Source organism: Kryptolebias marmoratus, linkage group LG19, assembly GCF_001649575.2.
Source record: "Kryptolebias marmoratus isolate JLee-2015 linkage group LG19, ASM164957v2, whole genome shotgun sequence".
NCBI classification, from domain to species: Eukaryota; Metazoa; Chordata; class Actinopteri; order Cyprinodontiformes; family Rivulidae; genus Kryptolebias; species Kryptolebias marmoratus.
In genome coordinates, this window is record NC_051448.1 from 19,527,050 (window position 1) to 19,540,550 (window position 13,501).

The 13,501-nt window shown below is 41.8% G+C and overlaps 1 protein-coding gene across 2 annotated transcripts in view; it reads left to right on the forward strand.

Moving 5' to 3' along the window:
* Positions 1-195: 195 nt before the first annotated feature.
* fam49a (family with sequence similarity 49 member A) overlaps positions 196-13,501 on the forward strand; it is a 43,611-nt gene continuing 30,305 nt past the window's right edge. For both annotated transcript variants that reach the window (XM_017409229.3, XM_017409224.3), the window contains exon 1: positions 196-336. The gene's annotated coding sequence lies outside the window, so the exon portion shown is untranslated. The remainder of the gene's footprint in view (positions 337-13,501) is intronic.

The window sequence follows — 13,501 nt, forward strand, 5'->3', positions numbered from 1 at the left end:
CACACACACACACACACACACACACACACACACACAAAACAAAAAAAAGCCCTGCAGAGAGGATTGATTTATCGCGCAGCTATTGGACAAAGAAAACTGAGAACGTCATTTCATTGGCCATCGTGGCACTGTCCCTAAAATCTGACCAATCACAACTTTAGAAGGCGGGGCTTAGGTCCCCGCGGCAGAGGCGGAGGGAGGTGTTGAGAGTGCCGCCGCCGCTTGCTGCTGGGGACAGACGGAGCTTCAAAGGTCGGAGAGAGTCGGTGCAGCCCTGGGCAGACTTCGGTGTTTTACTCCTGTCCAGAAATAAACACCCCCTCGAGGGACGAACCGGTGAGTTTGTTTGTCTGACTGACTTAAACTAACCTTGTTGTTGGGCGGGTTTGAACTTCTCCTGGTCTCAGCTGTGCGCTCCTGTCAAATCAATGACTCTGACGAGACAGACAGCAGATCCAGGAGGAAGCGCTAAAAGCTGCTAGCTAACTCTCAGGAGCCTCTCCTGAAGAGGAGTCAGTCATGTGCTGGGGTGTATGTGGCGCGGGATAAATATCTCTGCTCGTCTTCTCTGTCTGGACCTTTTCACTTCGAGTTTGACAGCAGCGATGGCTAACACTAGCTTACGAGCTTAGCTTAGCCAGATAGAAACATTTCCCTGGAGTTCAGGCAGCTTTATTTGGACTAACTGAGGGAGTGGTGGGTGGTGAGGAAGCTCCAGGACCCCGGGGTGAGAACAGTATCATAGCAGTTGTTGGCGCTTTAATGACTGACAGCATGACTTTGTGAACTTCTTCACCCATGTCACCCGTAGGAACCTGACAGCAGCTACTTATAAACTCACTTCTGCTCGGTGATGCGTTCAAATGCTCCTCATTTCTTCATAAACAACACATTTGTTTGTGTGTTTTGTTGAGGTTTTTTTTTTAATTTGCACCAACATTTCCAGCCGCCAGAGTGTTAGGACCCGAATGGTAACCCCTATATTTCCTGGGACTTGTTTGAGAAATTAATGGTGACTTGAAATCCTGTAAGAACGAGCAGGTCTGAGACGAACCACAGTGACTATGATCTGTTCAGCAGCTAATGAGCCAACCTGTTTATTATCAGGTGTGTTAACTCAACACATTGTCCCCTTTTTGAAACCACTGCCCCCTTTTTCACTGCCTTGCACTGAAATGGCGCTCTTTTCATCCAAGAGGACGTACAGCAACAGCTGCACATCTCAACAACAAAAGTGTGTGTGTTTGCATGTGTGTGTGTGTGCTGTGCCACTCCAGCCAGTATGACTAGATGTATGGCTCGAAGTGCAGCGTTTCTGGAATGCTGGCTGAATCAAGTGCCTCGAACAAACAGGCAGGACAAGCTGATCTCTCCTGCGGCGTGTTTTGCATGTTTGTTGAGTCCTCTGATGGGACCGTTCGGGGCAGCCGGAGCGTGCAGATCGTTTCTAGCAGGATTTACACTTTAAAATACATGGTATTAGATGAGAGGCACAACAGTTAGAGGGCCAAAAAAGAGCAAAATTATACAAAACTAGCTGCATGCCTCTGCAACGCCATATTCCAGTGCTTTTTAAAATCTATAACCCAATACATGTGCCAAACTCCCTTTTTCTTTTAGCATTTACAGCAATGTGCCTTAAATGTGTTGGAAAAAATGTGAACTTCCTGGTGGATTTAAGGAAGAACTGCAAAAGGAAAGCTGCATAAGGTAACTGGACGACAGGGAAGCTGATCACTGGATTTTAAACACAATCCAGTGAAAACCTAAGTCACATTCAGCCCATTCTGGTAATGAAACCATGGGAAGCTATTTTCTATTTAAAAAGCTGCGTTCACACAGGCGGCCTGACCTACTTTGGTTATCCGTGTCATTCTGCTGTAGAAATGTCATCCACACATATGCAAAACATTCTGATGAACTGCTCAGAGTCTTGGTTCTTGTTGTGCATTTATAAATGGAAAACTGGCTCAGGTTCTTGTTGTTTTTAGTCAAAGATACAAGGAGCCCCTTCAGGTGGGGTCAGAAGAGCCACATGTGGCCCTGGAGCCGCAGATTGGGGACCCTTGCGTTACAATGTTAGGGCTGCAGTAGTTAAAACACTTTGCAGATGAATGACTAAATTCTGTACCTTCGGTTGTAGTACATCACATGGACACGGTGCAAATAAAACGTAGTTTAAAAAAAAAAAGCAGATTATTTCACTTGTACAATAATGGGAGTTTTAGTGACACAAGTGAGGAAACCCAGGCCAGTTTGGAGTGCTGTAGCTCTCCGAGACTTTGCTGTAAAAACATTGTTTCACGTTGAAATGGGTTGCAGAAAGTTGGGCTTTCCACGACCGAACTGGCATTTTTGACATCTTAACTGGTTGGGGGTTTTTTTAAGTCTTTTTGAAGATTTTAAGCTTAAAGTGTTAGTGATGATGCCTCTCACTAAATTTTTTACAAACTTATCTCGGAGTTTAAACATCAAAAACAGGCATTTTCTCTTTCACCCAGGGTGTCTCTCACTGCTATGGGACTTGAGAGGGTTTTTTTTTTTTTTCATGCAAAAACACGTGTCAGAGTTCAGTAAACGGACGTGTCAGAAGCTGAACGTAGTGCGTTTGTGTGACCAAGAAGTTCAAAAAAAAAAAGAAAAAGTTTCACACCTTTGTTTTCTCACTGCGCGAGCTTGTCGTCTGCGACAGAAAAACAGGATATGGTCTCTCCTCACGCCCCGTCGTTGATCAGGGGCATTTTTTTTTTTTTTTTCACTTTGTGGTTTTTATTCTGCTCTTGCTTTACACTTTGCCTTAAAGCGAGCATGCAGGAAACCTTTTGTGTCCCACTGTAGGGCCTCTTTTTTTTTTTTTTTTCTAATTGTTTTGCATTGATTGACTCCTGCTAGAGTTTGACAGGAAAACAGAACAGGAGTCGAATGTTCCTTTTTACGATTTGGCAAAAGTTTAGATCTGCAGCCTTCAAAATCATCCAGCTGGGACTTTTTGTGCTGTCACGATTACACAAATATGCACCTGATGCAAGGTGAGCGAGCACTTCCCTCTGATGTGGGGGACGACTGCAGCCGCTTGGCTCATGTTACAAATCGTCCTCCCCCTGCTGAAATGAGCTGCTTTAAAGCTGCTGCGGGGCTGGATCAGGTAATGTGATATTTGCAGTTAAGCTGCTCCCAAACTCCACACAGAATCGCTTGGAGCAGCAGTTTTCTGCTGCAGCTGGAAATCGCAGCTTGTTTTCGGGATCGCACATCAGAGATCCTGAAGGATTTCCTGACGGCGCAGGTGCTGATGGCGTGTGTTGTCTCCTTTGATTCAAGCAGTTTTCATATCGTTATTTCCGTTTGATTTCAGCTGAGGTCAGACTGCAGTGTTCATGACGTTTGTGCATATCTGCACTCTGTTGTCTGTAGGTGTTTGTAGGGCCCTAATAAATTATTTTTGTTTTTCCCAAATTCTGTTTTTGTTCCTCTGAACTCCACGTTTTAGGATGTAACCCCATGTTTTCCTCCAAAAGGTTTCTTATGTGGTGAATTCATAAAATCTCAACAATTAAAACAGTATATTCTTATTAAAATTAAGAAATTTTAAACAAAAATACAGCAAAAACTGTTGTAGTTGAACAGAAAAGTCAACTCTGGTTAAAATTTCCCAGTAAGTAATTTATATATAAAACACATCCTAGTGTTTTCAAAGTAAAGTTCCTCTGGTGTGTTTCAGCTTGATTATAGTTTTCTGTCAAAACATCTTCTAAAACAAGCAAACAATATATTTTTATATTGGATTATCGTATTCCACTGTAAATAAATATATAGAATATTCTGTTTGAAAAGTTAGCTGAATGCTAAGCTAACACTAGCTCAAGTTTGCTAAAGTGCTAAGCTAACATAGTGCATGTTAGTTGAAGTGCTGAGCTAACATTAGTACATGTTAGCTGAAGTGCTAAGCTAACATTAGCTCAAGTTTGCTAAATTGCTAAGCTAACATTAGTACAGGTTAGCTGAAGTGATAAACTAACATTAGCACAGGTTAGCTAAAGTGCTAAGCTAACATAGTGCATGTTAGTTGAAGTGCTAAGCTAACATTAGCGCAGGTTAGCTGAAGTGCTAAGCTAACATTAGTGCAGGTTAGAAGTTGTTTATTATATTGTTTTACTTTAAATGTTACACTTGGTGTTAAATGTTGTAATTGCTTTTTAGGAAAAATCCACATTAAGAAATTCCATGACTTGTGTTTTACTGTAAATTCCAGTTTTAACGTCCAATTTCATGTTTTTATCCTTGTTTTCTGCATTGAGGAAATCATATGGTCCCTACATTTGGTATTTTTAAGCTGCAGCATGTATTTCAACATTTTAGCCATTATGTTTATTTAATGAGGCATAACTTTGAGTAAAAACAGCCTTGCTGTAGCTGCTGAAGTCATCATTCTCCTTAGACAGAAGAATCTGATGATGGTGTCCCTGAGTTCTTCATCTCTGGACTTTTTGTAGCATGTCTCCTCCTGGCATCAGCATTTAATCACCCAGTTTACCGTGACCCTCCAAGCAGCGCTGACTCAGCCAGTGCTGCCATCTGGTCTGGAAAAGGAAACACGACAGACCGGCTTCAGAGCCTCAGATGCTCCGTTAACTGTGTGTGACAGACAGAGAGAGAGAGGGAGTCCGGGAAAAGTGTGAAGGAAGACTTAATTTGCACATTTGCACACCTGATGGGTCGCCAAATTGCTCCGGGACATGTGATAACGGCCACAGCGTGAAGGAACCACAGTTGGTCAAATCCTTCTCACTGTAGGAGATTCAAAGGTGGTGGCTTTAATGAGCTGCTGCTTTTTCCGTACAGTTTTAATAAAACACTTGAACAGAGATCAACCATCATTGATATTTAAAAAAAATAAAAAACTAAAGGCATGTGTATTGCCCACCGGCTTTTGTCCCAGAGATTTAGACGTAAGTTCATCCTATGTTCTCCTGTGATATCGTTAGATGTCGCGCTCAGAGTATGTGTTGTTAATGACTCTCTGCTACTACCGCATCAAATTTTAGCTCAATTTCTCAAAAACTGACTGAGTTATGGTTGTTTTTGTTTTGGCGAATGTTGGTTAGCTGTAGCGGCCATCTTCAACAGGATTGACTCTAAAAGTTAATCTGTTGTAGAGGTACAGCCAAAGATTAATTTATTCAGTGTTTCATTAAAATCCACCCAGTGGTTCATGAGATATTTTGCTAACAGACGGACAGAGTTGACTCCAAATAGTTAATTTTGCACTTTGTGTTAGCACTCAGTCTCAGCTATGACCACGCCAAATTCTGGGTCAAGATCTGACTCGGTTTGACTCCTAAAGGTCATTAATTATAGACGGACACTCAATGACAGTTACATTAAAATCCATCCAGTAGTTTGTGAGATATTTTGCTAACACACAGGCACACTTGCACACAGAGATACAGGCAATGAGCTTATCACTCAGCTGTAAGTGAGCTCTCACCAACATACGGGAGCGTTTTCAGGCTCACAGTTTGGTAAAGCAGGATTAATGAATCCTGGCTGCTCAAACAGCCTAATCTCCTGAAAGCTTCTGAATGCTCTCCCACTCGAGCCGGGAGCGTTCGCCAGCAGCGACGTTTCCCACCGTCCTGTTGTCGTTACACTCAGACAAACGAGTGGTTTGTCTGCAGCAGAGCGGGGCCGCGTCGCAGTAAAAACCGTCCAGCACCAGGTTCCTGTTTTAGCCCGAGCTCTCCGTCTGCCCGCCTCTTTATTTGTCAGTGGAGAACAAGTGTGTGTACAACATCGCCGCCTCATGACCCTGCGCACTTCCCACTCACATTTCACTTTTTATGCTCACATCCTGTCAGCATGACAGCCGCTCTCGGTCTGTTCGCTGTGCAGTTTTAGAGCAATCTCTGTTATTGGGCCGACGTGTTTAGGTGGAGACGGCTTCTCAGCTGCTCCTGCATAACTTTGGTTAGCTGTGGTAATAAATGCCTGAGCAGCAACAATACACTTGTCTCCAGATAAGCTACTATTACAACTCTGAAGTGTCTGTAGGGTTTGTATTATAGTTGTTACAAATTCCAGTTTATTCTGGAATTTCAGAATTTTTTTTTAAGAAGCGTCCTTGAAGTTTCTCCAGATGTTCAACAGTCCTAATTTTTCTGGATGAAATAAATTCTCTCTGTTTTCACATTTATGTTTTGAGCTTCCTGTTTTGGCTTCCGCCAAAATCTAACAATCATATTTTTGCATCCTCGTTGTTGTTACTGTTTCTTGTGTAGTTTTGTGGCAGGGTTAGAGCGATTCAATTCAGTTTTTTTCTATAGCGCCAAGTTACTATAAAAGTCGTCTCAGGGCACTGTATAAAAACATTCACTTACATTCTAAAAGCCGATTGGTCAAAAGTTATCTAAGTAGTGCTGGGCGATATAGCGATACATATCGTGGGGACGATAGAAAAGTGTCTATCGTGATATATTTTCTTCTATCGTCTCTGTCGTTTCTATCATAATTGTATCAATGATTCATGTAAATACGACTACGACGAATGTATTAGTGTTGTCACTTTGCATACATTCAGTTTATATAAGTGATAAATAATAAGAAAAAATAAGTATTTTGCGAAGAACCTCCGTTTTGTGACATGACGCTGCTTTATGTGTGGGTTTGCGACATGCTTTACAGCAGCGGCTTTCTGTGCGGCGCGGTGTTTTCACCATAAGTGCTGAAAGATGGAGACGCATGAAGTATCAAACCCGGGGTCGCAACAAGTAGAGACAGCTAGCAGGCAGCCAAAGAAGAAAGACTTTTACCAAAACGAGGGGGGATTTGGTCTGTCTGACACGGAGCAGAAAAAGGTAATATGCGAACTCTGCTAATGCTAACTCTGCTAATGCTAACTCTGCTATTAGACTGTTTTCTCATCTGACGCCAACACAACAAACCTCTTCTATCACTTAAAAAAGAACCACGAAAAAGAATATTTAACAATCTAAAAAGTGCAAACAAACAAGTTGTAAAAGAGCCGGGAAAGTTACGAAAAGTGAAACTATAGCCGGCCGAAGATAATGGAGTCTGTTGTCATTTGATACTGTTACGTNTATATATTGCTGCACTAAAATGCAGCAGATCTCATTTGTGAAAGTTCAGTTAAATGTCACTTAGAAATAAAGCTTGAAAAAAGTAAGAAATTAGATTATTTTTTCATATTTTTCAGAGAATAACTGACAACGTACGTAATTGGGTTATATCGTGATATATATCGTTATCGTGATATAAAATTATCCATATCGTGATATAGGATTTTTTCCATATCGCCCAGCACTATATCTAAAGAAGCCAGCAGATTGTGTTGAATCTTCATTTCATCTCAGTCTCCCATCCTGAGCAGCATGTTGGCGACAGGGGAAAGGAATGACTCCCTTTTAACAGGAAGAAGAACCAGAACCAGGATAGGCAGCCATCTGCCTTGATTGGCTAGGGTTTGAGAGGACAGGAAAGAGACAAAGACAAACACAGAATGATGGGTCCAGGTGGAGTCTCTACAGGAAGAAAAACACTTGCTAATGATGGAAATAATTACAAATACAAACATGGAGAATAGAGCAAGTAAATACAGCAGCAGACTAAAGAAATATGGTCAGTTTGTCCTCCAGCAGTCTAAGCCTATAGCAGCGTAACTAATGGATACCCAAGCCAACCCTAACTATAGGATTGATCAAAAAGGAAAGTCTTAATCCTCGTATTAAAGCAGACAGGGTGTCAGCCTCACAGACAGAAACTGGAAGTTGGTTCCACAAGAGAGGAGCTGAGAACTGAAAGCTCTGCCTCCTGTTCCACTTTTAGAAACTCCAGGAACCACAAGTAAACCTGCAGTCTGAGAGCAAAGTGCTCTGTTAGGAAAATATGGAGCAATAAGATCTTTAATATAAGATGGACCTTGGTTGTTGAGAACTTTGTATGTTAGAAGTAAGATTTAAATTATTTTCTGAATTTAAGAGGAAGCCATTGGAGAGAAGCTAAAACTGGAGAAATCTGATCTCTCCTCCTAATTCTCATCAGAACTCTGGCAGCAGCATTTTGGATCAACTGGAGACTTTTTAGAGTTTTAAAGAGATTACAGCACCCCATACAGGCCTGGCATAGTTAATACAGCATTCTGGGTCGTTTTTCTGTGTTTTCGTGTGGTTGAATATATTTCTATGAACAGTGCTGTGTTTACAAGGACATTTTTAGAAACGACAAATAAAAAGATTGTTTCCGAAAGACCGTATTCCCAAGTGGACAGGGCCCTTAGGTACAGTGCGTAGCATTGTTTCTGAAACCTGAGTGGTGGTCATTTCAAATGCTCACCATATGTCCGATTGATTTGTGCAAATGACTCCCAACAAATGCTCTCCTGCTTTGGCAGCGATGGCCTAAATGCCCAAAGCATCAAATGTTCTGGGCCACTGGAAAATTGGAAAGCTTGGGGAAAATGTGTTGCAGGAAAGAAAGTCATTCTCTGTATTATTCATGCTGCTAATCAGAGCGGCACATGAACCACAACAGTTATGGTCTAGATTTTATCTTTGTTTGCTATTTAAACCTGCAAATGTTTTTTTTAGTACATGGATGCACAAATAGAGTTTTATGTACACATAGAATAACCACAATATATCAGCATGTGTGGAAGATAATCCTTGAAAGAATCACTTCCTGTCCTGTCCTCCTGCTTTTTGTATCCTCAGCTGGCAGAAAGATCCTAATCCCGGCCTGCGTGACCTTTTTGCTTCTTGGCCGCTCGCTCACCTATCGCAGCAGGTGAATCGTTGTTTATTATTCAGTACAGTCTAGTCTGTGGGAGCAGATATGTCAGGATGTTCAAAAAGACTCCTGTCACGTTTCAACACGAAAATTTGAGTGGGAGCAAACAACGGCGATCTGGGCTGAGCCACTGACTGTGTGGAAACTGATAATGATAATGTTGTGTGTGTGAAAACCCCTGAGCATTAGCTTCAACTCTGATCCTAATTAGGATTGATTAGGCTTGATAATTGGATGATCAGAAGTTGTTAGGGTCCAGATATAATTCAGCAGGAAAAATAGATTTTTAGTTCATATGTTGCAGTCTTGTCAAAGCTATAGCATACATCCATGCATGATAATTTAACTGTAAAGTGTGCGTTCATGTGTGTATTTGTCAAAGAATAAATGTCAACATGGTTCTAAAATGGATCAGATGAAACAGTGACATGTTAAATGGATATTTAACAAACTCTCTCTCTTTAAAAAAAAAACTCAATAGTGGGCTACAGTATTTTCCTACTTGGTAATTGATAACATATGGACAGGCATTTCCGATTGCCAATATCGGCCTAATAATCGATCTATAACATGTTACAAAGCACTATTTGTACTTTGATTAGCGAGGGTGCCGTTTCTGTGACCAGTTCATCTTGGTGCAGTTGTGCAAACGTCTCCTTTTGTAGCTACATGTTAACTTTCCCAGCAGGGATGCAAAATTTGCAGCAGGCAGACACCGAGCAAAAGTAACAAAGTAAATGTGACGTAAGATTGAGAAATGCATCTCCTGTTAAAGATGAGTGGCTCAACAGCACAACCAGTGTTTATGGAAAGCTGTGGCTAGGTTTGTTTGTTTTTAAAGGAACACCCTTATCCATAACTCACTGCGTGGGTCTAACCTGATTCTTATTTTTTTCCCCTCAGAAATAACTGACCATTTTTCTGAGCTTTGAGCAAACATCTTTGCAACACAGTGTTGCACAACAAGCTGTTCCATCACCTGTGGACACAGCTTCCTGTAAACTCTTCTTCTGCTGCCATTCCTGCTGGCTGTAACATCGAGCCACCCATCTTTAGGTGTCCTGTCATCAGATCGGTGATGAGAACTGGAGAGGCATTTCTCGATCTTACGTCACATTTACTTTTGCTCGGTGTCTGCCTGCTGTAAATTTTACATCCCTGCCGGGGAAGTTAACAAAAGGAGACATTTGCACAACTGCACCAAGAAGAACTGGTCTAAAAAAGGCACTCTGACTAATCGAAGTACAAATAGTGCTTTGTAACATGTAGTTATAGATCGATTAGTGGGCCGACATCGGCAATCAGAAATGTCTGTCCATACGTTATCAATTACCAAGTAGGAAAATTGATAACTTGTAAGATTTCTCAGTAGCGACGCCTACTGTTTAAAAGCTACACATTTAAAAGCCTGAACAGCAACTCCGCCATGTTGAAGGCATAACTTGGATGCTCCATTACCAACATGTGATGTGTTCACTGGTAAGATGATTTAGGTGTCTTTTAATGACAGAAATAAATTGCATCAGACAAATCTATTAAACTTTTATTACCGTCACAACCGAAAATGCTGCAGTTTTTACATGCCAAAGAAACAACACCCATTCCAAGTAATGTGCTAATTCTGTAATGTTACTGTAACATTTAGCATCTGTTGTTCAAGCCTTTAAACTTATTTGTTTAAATCACTTTATTCCATCATGTGATAGCATTGACTAAAAAATACGTCTTGAACCCCCAACATCTCTAGCTTTTCCACTCACTTAGTAATACTGTATACCACAGTATATTTTGAAGAAGGGATACAAAACAGTATTAACAGACCCCACCCAACTCTCATTGTTCGTCACCACATCCTTGTTGTTTAGTTGCCAATGTGGTCAAAGTGGGCACGTATGTCTTCTCGCTGAATCTAAGTGGGTCATCACAACATACTGTACAGAGGCCACCAGGTCAGCTTGTGCCGTTTGGGGTAAATGTGTGGGCTCACTTTCTTTGCTCCCTGCTGGGGTCACTGAGTCTTTGTTGCTCATTAAATGCAACTTGTAACTAGTTTAGTATCTAACAAGGTTGAGTCAGGTCCTCTCGATGGGTTCTTCTAAGTTGATAGGTTTTGTCTTTTATCCAAAAGACTTCTTCAGACTGAAGAGGTCCAGATGGAAGTAATGTGCAGTGCTTTCAGTTTAATTTAACATGTTTGAAAGCAGAGCTTGTCTGCTTCTGTCTGTGTTTTTTAGTTTGTCATCTTGGCTTCACAAGCATCTGTAATTTAGAAATGGTGGGCGCTGGTGTGTTCACCGGGTTTGTGGTTTTGAAAGTTTTGATAGCTGATCTTTTATGTCTCCTTCTGACTTCATGTTTTCAAATACTTTTGGAAATAAAAGTCAAAACATTGTGAATTTGCTTTTTGCATCCGTTCCAGCAGCAAGTTTCTTCAGGTCCTTCTCCGTGATTTTGGTTCATCGAACCACTGGAATTTTGTCCATTCTTCCTGACTGAACTGCTGCAGCTCCTTCAGGTTGGATGGGTGCTGCTTGTGTGTGTAACTGGATCTCCTTAAACCAGTGGAGTGTAGCTTCAGCAGGGTGTTTAGGGTCACTGACCTGTTGGAACGTGAACTTACCTCCCTGTCTCAAATCTCAGGAAGACTCGATCAGTTTGCCTTTCATCCATCTGTCCTTCAACTCAAACCAATTTCCCAGTCCCTGCTGATAGAAAAACATCCCCACATCATGATGCTGACACTTCCATGCTTCACTGTGGGGATTGTGTTTTCAGCATTATCAGAGGCGTTAGGTTTGTACTAAACATAGTGTTTGTTCTTGGTGGACAAAAAGTAAAATTTTCATTTTCTTTCATAACATTGTGAAAGATGATCCTACTATTTTTATTTTAACTTTTTTTAAGCAGTGTTTTTTTTTTTTCTGCCACTCTTCCATAAAGTCCAGCTCTGTGCAGCTTAGTGGTCCTATAGACAGATACTTTTATCTCTGTAGAAATACTGCCTGCTCCATCAGGGTTATCTATGACCTCTTGGTTGTTTAGTGCACTTCTTACCCAATCTGTGAGTTTTAGTGAACAACCTTCTATTTCTAGGTATAATCCTTCCATTTTTTTATGGATTTAATGGAGCTCTGTGAGATTTTCAAGGTTTTTCATGCTCCAGCCCTGATCTTTTCTTCTCCACAATGTTGTCTCAGACTTGTGTAGAGAGCTCCTTGGTCTTCATGATGTCTCTTGCTTGCTGGTAGCCCTTACTACTTAGAGGTGTTGGACTGGTGTTGGTTACAAGGGCCATCAGAACAGGTGTAGACCTACTGAGATCATTTGATACTTAGATGGTGGATCTTATTTTACAGATTTTGTGGATTCTAAAGGGTATGGTTAAGCCTTCAAAGCAAAGGGGGTGAATACATATGCACACACAAATTTCCAGTTTAGTGTTTTAGAATTATTTTTAAAAAATTCCCCCCATTTAATTTCATTAATCTGGAGTATTTTGTGTAGGGGAAGGTTTATTACTTATAATCAAATTGAAAATCCAATTAATTTCAGGTTGCACAATATCTAAACCAAATGCCCAGGGGGTGGATACTTTTGCAGTCCCGTGTGATTAATCAAATCATGGCTTGCTGCATTGTGCTGACTGTCAACTCTTTACAACTAGTTAGACTTAGCTGATGGGATTCCTGTCAGGTCATCTGTAGCGTGTCCTGTTGTTTGTTTACGTCTAACTTTCCTGTCTGGATGTGTCTGAGAACGAGCCTGTGTTGGTGACGACCGCTTCACGCAGTCACACACAGGCCGATGGTAGTTTCACACAAGAGTCAGTCACACGCAGACATGGTTCTCTTTGTATCAGCAGTGCTGCTGACATGCCAGACTTGGCAGAACAGAAGTAGCATTGAACGGAGACGTAGAAGGAATTTCTACGCCTGGAGTCCCACTCTAAACAGTAATGACTGGTAGTATCCAGACAGCCACTCTGCCTCCTCCTCCTCCTTCTCTCCAAATACCAAACACCCTCCTTCACTTGGGTTTTGCCTTGATTTCTTTCCCTTCATTTATTGTTCTCTTCTTTCACTCTTCATTCTTTGTCTCCTTGCATTGACAGAAGCCCCTCTAAGTTGTGTTTGTTTACTGATACCCCCCATTGCCAGCAGCCACTGTGAGTTTCTGTCTCTGTTGCTGTTATCAGCTCCCCTCCCCTCCACACCAAAGGCCAGATGTGAAGCAGGGATAGTGGTGAGTTTGTATTGAGCAAGTGTAAAATTAGGCAGCAGGCCCAGCTGGTTGAACCAGAGGGCACACAAGGCCAGCAGTTTAATGGAGTTCTGCTGCGAGGAGGAGGAGGCTCAGTTCTTCGCTTCAGTGTCACAAGTCGCTGTCTGTGTGTGTGTGAGAGTAAGCGAGAAAAATGCGATGCATTGTTTCTGAGTGGGAGGCTTTCGGAGAACAACAACGATACTCAAAAATGAACGGACACATGACTCCACAGTGGCTTCAGAAGAGTTCTTCAGCGTGACTCAAGCGTTTGTAGCACGGTTAGTGGACCGCAGCGGTTTAATCCTGCGCTGGCATGTGAAGTGGAAGGATTCAGAGTGTTGGGGATACAACAGGGGGAAGCAAGGCTGCCATTGTGGTGGTGCTGGGCAGGTTTCCCCTTCTCCACCCAGTCTGCCCTCTCTCCTGCCTCCCGAGG